General features: G+C 30.3%; 1 pseudogene; it reads left to right on the top strand.

The window, feature by feature from the left end:
• Nucleotides 1–3,846: 3,846 nt before the first annotated feature.
• Nucleotides 3,847–12,508, top strand: LOC129298980 (probable sphingolipid transporter spinster homolog 2; annotated as a pseudogene).
• The last annotated feature ends 1,426 nt before the right edge of the window (nucleotides 12,509–13,934 follow it).

Here is a 13,934-nt window from a genome sequence, read left to right as displayed (position 1 = left end):
GAGATGGGTTCCATGGAAGTGAATTTTTTTGGACAAAAATAACCTCAGTTACAAAATTATTTGATAGATTTGCCCCTTCATCAATCATTGAAGTAAATCAAAAATTTTTTTAGTAATATGCATATATTAAATAAAAATATATCATAATTAAAAAAATTGGTAGGGGTATTTTAGTAAATTAATTATATAGATGCATATATTAAATAAAAAAGTATATCATAATTTAAAAAAATAGATAGGGGTATTTTAGTAACTTGATTATATAAGTGCATATATTAAATAAAAATATCATAATTAAAAAAATTGACAAGGTTATTTTAGTAAATTAATTATATAGATGCACATATTAAATAAAAAAGTATATCATAATTAAAAAAATTAGATAGGGGTATCTCAGTAAATTGATTATGTAAATGCATATATTAATTAAAAAATATATCATAATTTAAAAAATATATAGAGGTATTTTAGTAAATTGATTATATAAGTGCATATATTAAATAAAAATATATCATAATTAAAAAAAATTGACAGGGGTATTTTAGTAAATTAATTATATAGATGCACATATCAAATAAAAAAGTATATCATAATTTAAAAAATAGATAAGGATATTTTAGTAAATTGATTATATAAATGTATATATTAAATAAAAAGTATATCATAATTAAAAAAATTGATAGGGATATTTTAGTATATTGATTATATAAATGCATATATTAAATAAAAGTATATTATAATTTTATGTACATATCAAACATACTTTTAAAAGTCACTTTTACTTTCATTTTCATTTCCATATCTATTTCCGTTTCTATTAAAAATATTTTCAGGATACCAAACGAGACATTATTCATATTTGTTTTTTTTTAAGTGAAAAACATCATAAAATCTTGATTCAAGTCCAGAGAGTATTATTACAATTTTAAACGTAAGAAAGAAAAATAATTTGATATTTGGACAAAGCACATTATAAATTAAACTAACTTTATCTTCATGAAAACACTTTCTATATAAGGCTGGAAGAAATACATTTAAAAAAAGTGCACAAATCCAAATAAAATTAGAGCAGTATGAATAAAGAAGTAGACTTCACTATTATAAGACTCACATGTGTAGATTTGAGATTTATCATTTAATTCATCTCTGTCTAACATTACCCCTGTGAATTATTCTCAAAATTATGTTCTCATAGAAAATACACTGGAATTTCATGTATGAAAATTTTTAACAAGAATATTTGCCCCTCAATATTGAGATGAAGTCCTTATTTATAGGGTTGATTCTCCTAGTGTTATGTCCACCAAACTCCTATGTGAGTCCTTCTAAAATTTAAATTACAAAACGTCTCAAAACAGAACGAAAGTCAATTTTTAAGACATAAATCAAACTCTAAATTGCAAAGTGTATACAGACAAACTTCAAATTACAATATGCATAAATAAAAAGAAGCTCTAAATTACAAGGTGCATAAAAAACAAAGCCCTAGTTTCAAGAGTTGATGACATACATTCACCTTCTTCCTAGATGCCAAGTGTTTCATTGGATGTTTTTAACGTTAATACAAGCATTGACTGAAAATTGGGTTTGTAAAATTAGATTTTAACCTCTAAATTGATATTCAAATGGTGACAGATTGTATAGAATGATTAAGATATATTCTTACGAATCATAATATACTCTTTACATTATATTATATGAAATAGATGTCAATAATGTACATGCATCTTATATTATTATTTTTCCAAAGCATCTATTCTACAGCTCATCCCAATACAACTTATTATTCTAAGGCTATAATTTTATTATTTTTTTTCATCACCTTTTTTTTTTTGGGATAGAAGCCTTGTTGACTTTTGAGAATACTTGTCGAGGATGCTTAAAATAAAATAAAAGGCAAATCAGTTACCATGATGTTTTAATTATAATGATAAATATAAATAAAAAGTCTGCATAAATTATAAATAAATCTTCTGTTAATATCCCATTTGATTCTAAAATAAATTTATGGGGATGAAGCCGAAAATAAATTTTGATACATTACAAGTTATAGTATAATTTCAATTTCAATTATTTGGTTACAAAAAAGAGGGAAAACGCATTAGAAACCTTAGGTAAGGAATTTAATTACTGATAGATCCTCTGTTCATATAATTAAAATTCTAACAGGGGAATTCTTTATAACTTACCCCAAAAAAGAATGGATATTTCATTTCATTTTATATTTGGATCAATCAACATAAATAGTTAAATAATGAATGGGTACAGATGATCTCGGGAAAAAAGAAAAAGAAAAAGAAAAAGAGAGTAGGTACAGATGATAGTAAATAATTGATCATCATTTATAAATAAAAAACATAAATTTACATCTCTACATTTTATTATTGATACTTGTACTTTTTTATATGTTTTAAGTTTCTATATTTTTATTTTTTTATTGTTTTAGATCATTTTAAAATACTTACATTTTATTTACGGAGAAATTTAAAATAATAAAAAACAAACATATAGAAACTCAGAAAATAAAAAAAAATGTATGGGCTAATAGTAAAATGCGATCAAAGTGTAGGGAATCAAAATTATATTTTTTTATATATAAATAAAAACTTGTAACCTAATTTTAATGAACATATTTTATTTATTCTTCCCACACATAAGGGAAAGCAAGAAATTAAATTTTAAGAATAAAATTATTAAAATAATAATATATGAAATTTTATTTGATTGAATTGATACTAACATAACATGTTTTTGTTGACTAGAATCTAAATGCTGCTTGGGTAACTTTAAATGTATATTTAAATTACATTTAAAATGTTCTTTTACTAAATCCAGCAAATAATTATATCCTTCAAATGAATTTTTATTAAATATAAAATGAAAATCAAACACTCACTAAATACTAAATAGGAAAATGGCAATCAAGGATTGCTGGAGCAAATTTATTTCAATAAAGAATTAATAATTGTTAAAACTCAAATAAAAAAAACTTGAATAAATTATTATTAATTTAAAATGCGTTATTGTTAAAATTTAAATTGATATTTATTGACAAAAAACTAATCAAACTAACAAGTATTCATTCGAGTTTTTGATAACAAGTAACCCTTAATTAATATAAATTTGTTCCAACAATCCTTAGTTGATATTTTCCCTAATAAATAACATGATGCATTCATCTATGCAAGAATTTCTCTTAAAATTTTTACTTTATATGTATTTTAACTTCATAAATCTATTATTTTATTTTAATATTTCTACACAATCCAAAACCAAAAGAGAATGAAAAGTTAAAAAAATTAATTATTTGATCCTTATAGTTTTAATTCAACTGTAACTAAATTTTTTAACTTTAATTCGTTATAACTTAATCCCTAAAATTTGACATAGTTCTAAATTAATATCTAAATCTTACCTCTTACAATTAATTTTCTAAAATTTTAACTTTTTAAATACTAATCTCTATATTTAAAAAATTAAATTACAAAGATTAAAAATATTTTAAAATTTTAATATTTATAAAGATTAAAATAGTTTAATAATTAAAATACTAATAACAAATTTTAAAATATTTTTAATTTTTATAATTTTATTTTTTAAAATATAAAAATTGATATTTAAGAGTTTAAAATTTTAAAAATAAATTATAAAAAAAAAATTTAAGAACATAATAGAGGACGGAGTCAAAGTTCAGTTTCAATTAAATTAAAATTATAAAGATCAGGTGATTAATTAACGTTAGCACCAGATGTTAGCATCTATTATAGATCCCCTCGACGAGAAAGTCAAGGCAAATACTGAGATGGACCAATCACAATGACACCCAAAACTCTTTGGCCCACAATCCTCGACTCGTTCTGGAAAAAGAAGAATTTCAATGTTCCTGTCGGGAAGAAAGCTATTTGAAGGAAAAGCAAGATAACAGCAAGATAAAGCAGAAGAGAAGACATAAAGAAAGCCAAAAAAATCTTTCTTTGAAGGAAAAAGGTGACCAGAAGAAAAAGTTGAGAAAAGCAAAGCCTATGCTCTTTGGAGGAAGAGCTAGCAGCTAGGTGGGCCTCTCGCCACAACACCCCCCCCGGGGGGGTATCAATTATTGGAGTCACTACTCTCTCAGCTGCTTCAAATTGTAGACTGTAATAGCTCCTTGGGGAAGAAGAAAAACCGAAGCTCTCCTCAGAGCTGAAGTCTTCATTAGAGGCAGAGATGGCAATAGCTTCATCTATGAACCCCACACCTTCATGGTTTACTCCCAAGAGGTAATTCTGCACTTTCCCTAGATCTGTTCTCCAACAGTGTGGGCAGGTGAGGGAGATTTTGGGTTTTTTTTTTCAATTAAATTTTTTGTTATTTACTTGTGGACAATAAATTATGATTTTGGTGAAGTACAGTACTTATTATTTGTTTTGATTGAAATTTAATGGTTTTATGTAAGCGGGTGCGCGCGCGTGTTAACACTAGGTCTCTTTCTTGTGTTTTAGTGAGTTAGAGTTTATATTTTTTGCTTGAAATAATTTTTTATTTTGCTTGGACATAGCGATATGCAGATATGATATTCTATTTTTCTGATTTTTTGCAGCTAACTAGGAAATTAATCATGAAACCAATGGATGACTTCTTCAGTTCTTTAACAGGCCTTTTGAAGTGTCCCTTCATTGGTGCTTGAAAGAAAATAAAAGGACAAAAGGAATTATTTTTCATAATCAATTATTATTTGTATGTATCATGCTAGTTGTCTCTCTAGAGGTATTACTCAGTTGCATTCATCAAATGGGATAATCTCTGCTCCCAACTGTTGTTAGTGTCCTATGATGACCATTTCAATATAAGAATTGAAGAAGCAACTTCTTTCCTGCTTGTATGAAATTTCATCACATGTGATGTCGTTCTTCTTTCAAATTCTGTTGAAAATGATTTAAATAATCTTTTATTACTTTCAACGAGGAAGGTAACTTTTTCAAACTTCATCACTGAATTTAAAAGCGATTCCATCTCTCTCTCTCTCTCTCTCTCTCTCTCTCTGTTTATTTATTTATTTATTTTTGCAGGTTACTTGTTATGTTTTGTGTGATAAACTTGTTAAACTATTTGGACCGAGGAGTAATAGCTAGCAATGGTGTTAATGGACGTCAAGCAACTTGCGCAAATGGTACCTGTAAGCCCGGTATCGGAATACAGTAAGATATACTTAGAATCCTAGACAGTGGAAATTTCTCATACCTTTTGTCTTTAGCTGTCATCAAGACATCAAAGTCATGCCATGTGTTTGCTGGGTTTTCTTCTTGCTATATTCCTTTACGATTATTCTGTATCCTTCTAGTTAACCAAGAAAAAAAAAAAAGAATTAAGACAAAAGGTGGGAAGAGATATGGATCAAGGAGGTGAGAGGGAAGGAAAATCAGGCTAGGTGGGGGAAATTCTTATTAACATGAATATAAAGTGAATCTAACTTATTCCTGAGTTGTCGAGTGCCAGAATACTTAAGCTCTACCCGGAATATATTTACAAAACCTAGTTCCACTAGGAACAGAAAACCTAATGCTAGTTAGGCTAGTGTACTAGTTTTCATGCTTGTAAATATATTTCCAAGGGAAAACTAGTACACTAGCCTAACTAGCATTACAAATAACAATTTTGTGGCATTTCCTGATTTGTTATTCATGCTTGTCAAAATGCCATGAGAAGCTTAACTGCCAAAGCATACAATTTAGTTCTTTTGTCTGCAAAATAACTGTCCCTGTTGCTTGTGTGAGCTTTTGATGCTAATGTTAAAATTTCCCATGAATTTGGAATTCTATTTTGGAGCACCAGATTTACGAGTTTCAGCTTTTTTTTTTTTTTTTTTTTTGACAACATAGTTTCTCCTTCTATGTAGGGGGGATTTCAAGCTAAGCAATTTTGAGGATGGAATTTTATCATCTGCTTTTATGGTTGGACTTCTTGTGGCTTCTCCAATATTTGCGTCTCTTACAAAGAGGTAATAGATATTTGTATAACAGTGGTTGACCTTTTTTTGCTATGGTATGTGAGAGTGTTTCAAGATTGACTTATGTTATATCGATAGTTTTTTGTGTCAGGGAAATGTAGGAAACATGGATAGTAAGAAAGTAAGACAATCTTTTGAAATTATTTATTTCCACATAAACATGAATAAAACTTATCATAGACATTTATATGATATTCAACTCAAAACTAAGGGGGTGCAGTGTAAGATATCCCAATAGATGCCACATACTGAAAGTCAATTATGTTACGGCTACTTTTTGAAGGACCTTGCATTTCCCCTTTAGTCAATGTACATGGAGATCCTTGGCATTGGTGCCAATCAAAGTTAGTCATAAACTCTGGACTGGGAGTTTATTTCCTGCCCAGTGATCCATCTTTGTGCTCAATCTGTTTTGGATTCAGTCATTTGATGCTGGCAATTTTTCTGTTTTATAGCTTCTCCATTTGATGCATATGTATGTTGCAATTTGAGGTTAAAGGGTTCTGATAATTTTTAATCAATCTTCTTGTATTTATAGACCTGCCTTTAATTGTTTTTAGAGAAGTGAGTGTTTTTAGCTTTATTTGTTCAAGTATCGAACCTCTAACGCTTTAGAAGATAATTTATCAATGAACAAAGCTTCAAAAGCGTACGACTGCTTTAGACCAACACTAATTATGGCATCTTTGATGAGTTTAGTTGAGGGAATCCTCTTAGAGTGTTCCACAACTCAACATCTATGATTCTATTTGTTTAAAATGCATATAGAATAAATCTAATGTTGATAATGAAGGTTAGATGATCCATGGATTTGACATTTAACCCATTAAATTGAACGTCCCATATTTAGAGTATTAAACATTATCCAATGGAGAATAGCTTGTTTTTATCTATTAAGTGGGTAAAGCACAAACTTTGATGTGATTGTAAGTTGGCATTAATAACTTATATGCCTATAAAATCTTATGCAATTTTTGTATTTTGTAGTGTAAATCCGTTTAGGCTCATTGGAGTTGGATTGTCTGTCTGGACTCTTGCAACCTTATGCTGTGGTTTCTCATTTAATCTCTGGTCCATTGCAGTCTGTCGCATGTAAGTGATGCATTTCCCACTCATTCCATGTACTTATCAAGTATATGAGTTCTACAGGAATAGATATTAAGATTTCGTTTATTTGTTCCTTATGCTTTGGCTATTCTTCCTAGGCTGGTTGGTGTTGGTGAGGCTTCATTTATAGTCTTGCAGCACCTTTCATTGATGATGTTGCACCAGTTTCTCAGGTTTATTTTCTCTGTTGGAAGCATCTCCTTATTTCAAATTTGTATAGGCTCTATTGTTTGTCATGCTTATTATGAAGCCCCTATACTTCACCAGAAAACAGCTTGGCTTGCAATATTTTACATGTGTATACCGTCAGGATTTGCAGTTGGCTATGTCTATGGAGGCTTTGTAAGTTTTCCTCTGGTTCTCATGTCATTATTAGATATTACTGACTCATCCTGGGCATGTAACCCACATTTATATGTATCTTTTTATTATTATTATTATTCTAAAATTTTCCTTTCTGATTTGTTATGGAGCAGGTTGGGAGTCATTTTGGTTGGCGGTATGCATTCTGGGTGGAGTCTGTATTGATGCTTCCATTTGTTATTTTTGGATATTTTATGAAGCCTTTGCATTTGAAAGGTGCGCATCTGTCCAGCATTAATTTCTTCTAAGCATTTTATTATTGCTCATCTTTAGACTGATTGTAATGTGGATCCAGGTTTTGCTACTGCTGAATCGAAAACGACACTGGCAACTGAGACAGTTTCATCAGAAGTTCAAGGTGCTTTTTACTAAGTTTTAAGACATATAATCATGCATTATTTGAATGCTGTTTCTTGCTTGTGTGTTAAGAGTACCATGGTCCTATCTTATTGAGAAAAACATCTTCCATTACCCACCATAGACATTGTTCTGCAAATTCACAGCAAATGCATAGTTGCATGTTTTACTCAGCATTTTGTTAATAATTTGAAAATATTGACCAGACTCAGAGTACATTACCAGATTATCATCTGTGGGATATGCTTGCTTTTTTAATTTGGGACATCTAATCCTCCTTGTCATAGTGTTGGAACTTCACCCAATCTGTAACCATGCCGGCCTTGGCTTTGATCAACCCTCTTAATTCCCTGCTAAGTCAGCCTAACCCTCAAGCATAGTCAAGATGATAGAACATAGGAAAGCGAAAAGAGAGTTTAAGTGAACTTGACTTGTATTAACACTTGAATGCTTGAACACTTGAATTCATTGATTACAAATGTGGAGGTATTTTTGGCGTTCCCCAAGTTTTAGAACACATCAACCTCCTTAATGGATGTTGGAGATCAATTGTATCCAACAGTGTACAATTGTTCTCTAGATTATTCAACCTAGACATTTACAAAGAATCCTCTAGGTACTTTTAAGGACTATAAAATTTTCTAATGTTCCCTATGTAGTACAAGTGATGTCTAGCATATTTATGAATACTCTGGCCTCTTTTGGAAGATTCTAGATGCTTCCTAGCCTTCTTCACCTTTAGAATTGTGAGTCATCACGTCCTTCTCTATTGTTATCTCCGTTCTCAACATAGTCTTAATTTTTTTTCTTAATCTATTTGCACAAAAACCTTGAATTTTCAGTAGACTCTTTGATTAATGATCTGTTTCAGTGAAAGTTTTGCCTCTCAAGTTTCACTTTTCTCCCTTAGGGTTTTGCTATATAAAGATTAATTTACTTCTCTCTTTTTTTCCATTTTCCTTTCTTTAACACAAGTGGGAAAGGGAAGGAGATTTGCCTACATAACAGAAAGTTAGTGAAATGTTTTTTGCTTGCAGTGCTGATTGCCTTGTTTCCACTTCCCGGTTTAGTAGAAGGCACTATCCTTTTATCTTCAGGACTGAATAAATTAGTTTGAATTCTTACCTAATAACCAGAAATATAACATTTAGCTGGAGTAAGTTTTGTTTTTATCAGTTTCTGTCAGATGCACCAAATCTCTATCAATCTGGCCCTAACAAGTTTTACTTGGTTTTAAGATATGGGAGCTTCAAATAACTCAATGTCCTTGAAGGCGTTGTTCCGAAATAGTAGCTCACATGAGGCTTCCAAGTAAGGACACTTGTACTAAATTTATACTGTGTTTTCATTTCATTACATCATTAATGGGCCAATATGATGCCTTCACAAAAAAGTTGCTTTTGCTTGCTGATGATGCAACTTGACATTGTGGCTAGAAATCTTTCCTCACAACCAAGTATAATTAACTGAATGTCCTTCTCAAACAACTTTACTTCCTATCATTAATATATGGCATCTTTCAATGTCTTTGTCTGATATCCATCATCATCATGTAGTGGTTGATCTGCACATTGTTATTTTGATATTTCTCTTTTATGTAGGCCCAAAGCTGCGTCCAGGAAATCAAATCAATTGTTGACTTTTTTGGAAGATATGAAAGTGCTTTTGCTAAACAAGGTTTATGTCATCAATGTCTTAGGTACTGTTTCCTTCTGGTCTTTTATGACTATATGCTTCAAATGTTTTCATCATGCTTTCTTTTTTTTGTTGGCACAGTCGCATCAGAGCATCTTCTCTATGAATTTATATCTGTGTCTTTCATACAAACCTTATTTAGCAGTCACCTTTTCAGCTTGTCAATTCATTTAATATCCTATTACTGTTATTTTCTCTTTGTAGGTTACATAGCGTACAACTTTGTCATAGGTTCTTACTCATATTGGGGCCCCAAAGCTGGTTATAACATATATCACATGGTTAGCTTTGTCTCTTCTAATGATCATATGTGCACATGATTTTAACAAGGGAAATGCTTACTCCCTCTAGACCTCAATATAACAGCATGTTTGGGAAGGCCAAAAATTGATTAATTTGGCCAAATAATTGATTTTCATAATAATTACCCAAAAGCCAGAATCTTGATGATTGATTGTTTGAGCCAGAATCATGTTTTGAAGTAAGCTCTGGAAGGTTACTTATAAATCAATTTTACTATTAATATATATATTTTACTTCTTAAATAAAGTTGTTAAATTTAATAATGTTAAATACAAATTTATTAATAATTAATTTTGAAAGCAATGTCCTTTATGGTAATTTGTACAGCTGAAATTAATTTTAGCATCCAAACAGATTGTGTTATAACATAATTAATTATAATTAAAATCAATCATAGTAATTGATTATTTTCATAATCAATTATACTCAACTGAAATCCAAACGGCCCTAAATCACTTCCTAAATGCATCCTTGGTCTAAAATATAGGGCATTAGAAAAATTTTATGTTTTCCCCATCTATACCCTTGTTTTTTTTTTCATTATTTCTTGTCTCTAAATGTTCCCTATTTAAAGACCATGCATGTGTTATTAGAAAAACTCAAGCATATAAATGGGAAGATGTGAACATTTTAGGAAAATAAGGATTCAACTAACATTTTTTATAAAACATGAATTAGTTAATAATGACATATATTGTGGTCCAGAGGAAATATATAAACCTTGTTTACTTAGTTTGTTTTCAATCAAATTAAGACGTGTGGTTATTTTTTTATATTATTTATTCTATAACAAACTATTGTTTTAATATTATTAACACTTTAAAATCCCACTTGTTTTTATTTGATTGGACAAAAGTATATTAAGTATATAATGTTAAGTGTCTAAGTCTTTCCCTTTAAACAATTTTGTTCTTTCTCTCTTTTATGCCTTTTTATTTGCCTAATGTGAGATACATGCCTTGTAGATTAAGATAATTCCAAGTAAAGCATAAAAATATTATTGTATGCTAAAGTCAGGTTCTTATGGCAGACTAATGCAGATATGATATTTGGTGGAATCACAATTGTATGTGAATATTGGGCACATTAGCAGGTGGCTTTTTCTGGATTTCATGACTAACACGCTATCAAATGCATTTAAGGTAGATTCTGGCATCTCCTTTTTACCTGTTTATGAGTTTCCAACTGCAGTATTTTTCCCTGTCACTCTGTCAGGCTATTGAGAATTTTTGGTCACTCTAGCCGATGCCTTAAGAAATATGAATGCATGCTCACTGCATATCTCCTGAACATCTCCATGTATCTGAAGATCAATTACATATGGCCTTTTTGATAAAGCAATTTAATGAGGGTTGATTTTTTCATTATTTAGCATGAGTAGGTTTTGTGTTAGGTTGTTCAAGTGTGAGTAGACTTCATAGGTAAAGTTAGGCTTAATAATTAATATAAAATGAAGGAGAATAACCTATAAACTTAAGTCTTTAAGTTTTTGAATTAAAATGTAGTGTCTTTTCACCGCTCTTTGCCCATTTGTTCTCTTCCCTGCTTTCTAGGTAGTTGTTCTCTATTTCTAGCTAGTAGTATCAGAGCCAGGTTTCACCTGGGACTTAAAAAGCCTGTATTGCATGCACATTTGAAGCTCAAAATGAGACTAGCCTTGACTACAATAGGAACTTTTGTATGCCACACTGTTTGAAGTCTAAAAATTAGGTTGGCTTGATTGCGGGAAAAAGACTTTGGTGTTTGGGGCCTCCTTGAAGGGAAGATTGTGCCATTTAATGAGGGTTGATTTTTTCATTATAGCACTTTTTAGTATGTAGCAACACATTATTAACTCTAAAAAGAAATTCCTCGCCATCTTATGCGTGCTTGGAGGAGGAAAGAACTTGATAACTAACATGAAACACCTGATAACTGCATCAATGTTTTTTTCCCATTATAATCTATATGCATAAATAGTCATACCTAAGTTCCACCTAGCATGTTGCTTATATTCCATTGCCCTTTCCTCAATATCACTTTTAAATCTCTTTCAGCTTCTTGCAATGACAACATGTATTGGTGCAACATTTTGCTTTGGTGCATTCCTATTTAAAGCTTGTATGGCTTCCTTGCTCTTTTTGCTGTTGGTGAAATCCTTGTCTTTGCCACCCAGGTAATGTTCTTCTCTTTGTGAAGGATTTCACTTCTTGTTTGATTGTTTATGAATAATTTAAATTTAGTTTTGTTATTTCACTTTTAACTTAAGCATTTGATCATGAAGCTCCCAAGTTAAGGTGTTATCTGGTGTATGGAAGTTTAATTTCACATTCACTTAGAAGCCTATTTATAAGATGCATGATGAATTTTGAATTAATAGTTTTGATTCCTTCATACCAAATGCCAAGCAATATTTATATCTTGGTGTGTTTAATGTAACATCATCTTTGAATGATGCAATTGAATTGAATTCAAACTCTCTTAAGTTTTCTTTGATCTGTTAGTAATATAAATGGTATATTTTCTCAAAAGGTAAGAAGCCAGAAATTTATTTTTCTCTATACTTAATTTTCTTCTGATATATTTTCAGGGTCCTGTGAATTATGTATGTCTGCATTCTGTTGAAACAAGTTTGAGGCCCTATCAATGGCTATATCAACTGTTGCTATTCATGTCTTTGGAGATGTGCCTTCCTCACCTATTGTTGGAGTTGTTCAGGTCTGTTTTATTTACTTACTTATTTACTGATATTTCATGAAGATTCAGACCTTGATAACTACTTTTTCTTCCGCCTAAAACTATCCTAGTTAAACTTGTTTTTAGGGTTTATTTATTTATTTACTGACGTTCGCTGTCTTTTTTAGTTTCCTTTTTAAACTTGAGTTGTCATGTGGGAAATCTTTTGGGAAGTTGATGTCCCCAAATATTCCCTTTCCATGTTTTTTAGTAGTGGAAAACACTTATCTTCAATTCTTTGCAGTACTAAAAGTCTAAAACATGAAAGATGAATATTGAAAACACTAGAGATGACTATTGACAATGTGGAAGATGAGTACTGGAAAATTCAATCAGAAATTTTTGATCCCAAGTAAGGATCATGGTCTTTTTCTGAAGCTTCATAATTTTAGGGTCCTTAACATTATTAATGTTCTTCGAATGTCTTTAAACGTCTAATAATAATGAGAAAATATAAAGGCCTAAATAGAATCTGGACCTTTCAGATGCTATCTGTTCAAATCACATGTTTGTCCGCTTTTTGCAGCAAAGTTGGGTCCAAAACGAAGATAGATAAATTACCTACCTCACAATATTAAGAAATTTGGTTCAATTTTTAGTTTTTTTTCCTCATTGAATGTATTTCAAATTAATATTTTTCCCTAGTTTTCCTTGATGATTAATGAACCTAATGTTAACTGTTATATGTGCTCTTTCTTTCTCTTTGCTTGTTAAGTTCCAAAATTTGATTAGAGTTATATGTGGAAAACTAGCATTTAATGATATAGAGGTGACTTATATTGTGAATCCTAGAATTTTTTTTTCTTTTCTTTTTTTTTTTAATGACTTATATCTAAGACAGACGTTAGCAGCATATAAGGATTGTGAAGTTTGAGGTCACAAAAGTATTTTAATGTTAGTGTCTCATATGTGCTGGTAAAAAAGGATCATATCAAAACTGGAGGACAACTGCTCTGCTTCTAACTGCTGTATTTTTTCCGGCAGCTGGATTCTGGTTTATAGGTAACTTACATGTTAATCTATCCATGTGCTTTCGCACCAACAATCCTGCACTACAATTATTCCATCGACAAATGTTTGAACATGATGTTGCTTCAAGGCATTTGTACGATATTGTTTGTTTCATTTCACTTACAAGTTCCTACTACTGCAACAACAAAAACGTTTATTGTCTATATTCATATGAGATTCGACAAAGTTTTATGTTGGCTGTTGAGAGTTTAACATAATCCTCTTTCTTTATGTGGACTTGGAACTAGTTACAAACATAGGCAGAGTTTTCCTACTGCTGCATTATTACACACAAAAAAAAAAAAAAAAAAATCTTGAATTCCATGATATATTTTACTTTATTATCCTATAAATTAGTACTTTTACAAGTATTAGGACATGAACACAAATTTAAAGG

This window comes from Prosopis cineraria, unplaced genomic scaffold, assembly GCF_029017545.1.
Source record: "Prosopis cineraria cultivar Desert tree isolate PC_DT_omini unplaced genomic scaffold, ASM2901754v1 PC987, whole genome shotgun sequence".
In the NCBI taxonomy this organism is placed as follows: Eukaryota; Viridiplantae; Streptophyta; class Magnoliopsida; order Fabales; family Fabaceae; genus Prosopis; species Prosopis cineraria.
This window is presented reverse-complemented; position numbering and strand designations above follow the sequence as displayed.